At 33.3% G+C, this 3,528-nt stretch overlaps 1 pseudogene; it reads right to left on the bottom strand.

Moving 5' to 3' along the window:
• The window catches only part of LOC18771892, a 7,017-nt pseudogene extending 4,019 nt beyond the window's left edge, over positions 1-2,998 (bottom strand).

Genomic DNA, 3,528 nt, shown 5'->3' with positions numbered 1-3,528 from the left:
TAAAAAATTTCCCACATACCTCCTTATCCTCTCCTGAAGTAGTTTGTAATCCAACAAAAACACTCCCATTCCCCATCCTCCTATGTGTCTATCTCTCTCTCTCTCTGCCAGAAACCATTGAAACAATCGCAACCCAAATGAGATTTAAATACAAAATTAAAACCCATCGAAAAACTGTATCTTTTCTTTGAATTTTTGACACAGCTAGAAGCAGTCCACATAGGAAAAAAGAGAGAGAAGGTGTGGTTGGCATAGGTTGCGGGTGGAGATGGGGGCGATCGGGTTGTGGGCAAGAAAAAAACCTGAGTTACACGGGGAGAGAGAGAGAGAGAGAGAGAGAGAGAAAGTGTGGCAGGGCAGAGAGCGGGGAGAGAGAGGGGGTAGAGTAGGGATGGCAAGGGGTCGGATAGGGGCCGGGTATAACAATATCATTCCCGTCCCTGCTCTCCATCCCGACCCCCTTCTCTAAACCCATCCCCTTTTAATAGGTTTCGGGAATCCCCGTCCCCGTTTCCATCGGAGAACTATCCCCCGAACCCCTGAATTTTTTATTTTTTATTTTTTTTTGCATAAAAAATATTTATCATGCATTTTAACATTAAGTTTCATATTAAATTATCATTCAACACATCCAAATTAACTATAAAGTTCAACTCAAGTATTCAAAATCACATCAATATGAAATTCCAAAGAAGATTAGGAAGAATTAGGAGACGGATGTTAACTTAAGTTAAACATAAATATTATAATTATATATTTATTTATTTTATTATAAACATATGTATTTTCAGGTCAGGTTCGGGGATGGGGATGAAAATACCATCCCTTTCCCATACCCGTCGGAGATTTTTCAAGTTAGGAGATCCCCGTACCCGATACCCATTTTGCTCCGAATTCTCCTCTTGTTAGGCTAGGGGACCCGATGGGGACCCGCTCCCATGGGGATTTTTGCCATCCCTTGGGCTGAGAGGAAGAGAGCTTCAACTTAAAAAAACCAATTTTAAATATCTTTTAGATTTTTAAATGTGCAACTATTTTAAAAAAATATTTTTTTGTATTTAGATTCACGTGGCATTATCTCATTGGATATGTGGGCCCCATATACATGTCACATCATCAATTCAATAGTAATTTTAACGAAACCTAACGAAATGGGCCAAATTGATATGTGAAGGCAGCAGGTACAGGCTTAATACTATTTGGACATTTTTTCTTTTTATGCCAAAGTTAAGAAGGAAAAAGGGATAAACTCACACACATGCGTGTACAGTGGTGGCTTGAACCCATAACCATTTGGGATGGCCAATCCAACTAACACCTCATTGTCATCTTATTTGGACACCCTACATATTTTGACCACATTTAGTTGACCACATTATGTGGCAGTTAATGTTTTTGTGCCATGTCAATTAGAATTAACACGTGTTAATATCTTTTATTAATTTTAATATTTTAATTATGAAAAATAATTAATAACATTTTGTTTCTTTCTTATAAAAAAAAGAGTTAATTATGGATATACTTATAGACACGGTATCAAGTCTTCGAGAAAGGTGGAGTAACTAATGCGTACTTTTTGTTGTCTAAGACATTTTTCATAATTAATATGTATGTGTAATCTTCGTGCATTTTCTATTTTTAGTTTAATAACTAAAACGAATGAGAAAAAGGCAGAGGTGGAGGTAACTACCACATTGTAAGTCAGTTTTAAATTTTGAATTTTGTTTTATTTTCTTTATTTAACTAGCCTCTCCGCACGTGTTTCCACATCTGCAAGAGACTTTTTTTTAAAAAATATTTTATTTTAGAATTAAAAAAGATAGTAGGTAGTTGTGTTCCATAAAAATAGGATCCATTATCTGATTTTTCTTTTAATTATGATTTTTTTAATATGAAAAAGTGTGAATTTACCATGTTATCCTCATTTAATTAATAATTTTAATTCTTAATGTTAGAATTAACTAAGGGCATTTTTTGGTATTGTAAATGTTTTACTATTATCTGCCTTTTGCCTTATATGTATAGATGATAAGTATTTCACCATTTTACCCTTAGAATGTTAAATGGATATAACTTTAGCAATTTAGTTAATCAAGGGTATTTTTTAGATTTTTAAATGTTTTACCATTATTCTATGTTTCTGCCTTTTATATACTAAGCCACTTTGCGTATGTTTTTAAATTATTTTATTTTATTTTAGAATTAAAAATAATAATGGGTAGTTCTGTTACATAAAAATAGGACTCATTATTTGATTTTGTCCATAATTTTAAAATTTTAAAAATAGGATCCATATTATCCTTGTTTTACTAATACTTTCAATTTTTAATGTTTGAATTAACGAAAAGTATTTTTTGATATTTTGAATGTTTCACCATTCTCTACTTTTTGTTTTATATATAGATATAGATATATATAAATCATCGTATAAAAACATGGCTACTGTTTTCAAACTTTTAAAGAAACTTCCCTTGGGAAAATAATAAAAATTGAATGTATACCAGTCCTTAGCCTTCCACCCAGAGAAATCTGCCACTTTCGCCAATGCATCTCTCCACTCTTGCACCTTCGTTTTGTCATCCGAACTAAATCTTTCTTCTAGTTGTGTAAAGGCTTTCTCAAAACACCCCGTTTGTTTTCGTACATGAGATGGATCAACATAATAGAAAATTGGTAGAACTGCTTCTCTCGCTTCCATGAATTTAAGAATATGTAGAAGTTCATCCAAGCACCATGTTGAGGATGCATAATTTTGTGAGAGGACAATAAGCGCAAACCTTGATCCTTCAATAGCAGCAGTCAGTTCTCGAGAAATAGCTTTTCCCTTCGAAATTTTAGGCTCATCCCTGAAAGTTACGATTCCTTGAGCTCTCAATGTTTCATATAAGTGGTCTGTAAAGCCCTTCCGAGTGTCATCACCTCTAAAACTGAGAAAGACATCATATTTCCTTTGAGGTGTTGTAGATGGAGAAAATGTAGATGTACTTCCTGTGTGCATATCGCCACTGAAACGAACTTAATTACTTAGCTATGACAATTTCCTGAAGATTGTGATCAAATCCACTGCAAAAAATAGTAGAAATGTTAAAATTAATGCAAACTGGCCTAGCAAAGTCGGTGAATCCAAAATATCATGACATCAAAGTATGCTTTAGTATAAAATAATCAAAGTGCTGTAATAATAAACTAACCGACTAAGGTAAGTCGGTTAGAACTCTCCTATATATAGGCAAAGGTGACGTTGAGCAGGAGCAAGGTGAGCAACAGATCAAAAGCCTCACTTTGATGTGGGCCCCACAATTAATATTAATACAAATTTAGTTATATACTCAATCTTCGACATAGTCTTATAAAGAAATACTATACTATTTAAAAACTATAAACACACAAAAAAAAAAAACTCAAAAATCGACAGCTGCATATTTTTTAATTTAATTAATAAGATGAAATACCTTTATTACCCTTTTAACATAAAATAAGAATTCTAATCCATTTATCTGGAGTTGATGTCTATGTCAGAGCCAACAA

Source organism: Prunus persica, chromosome G7, assembly GCF_000346465.2.
Source record: "Prunus persica cultivar Lovell chromosome G7, Prunus_persica_NCBIv2, whole genome shotgun sequence".
In the NCBI taxonomy this organism is placed as follows: Eukaryota; Viridiplantae; Streptophyta; class Magnoliopsida; order Rosales; family Rosaceae; genus Prunus; species Prunus persica.
The sequence above is the reverse complement of the archived record's forward strand: the minus strand, read 5'-3'. Positions and strand labels throughout refer to the sequence as shown.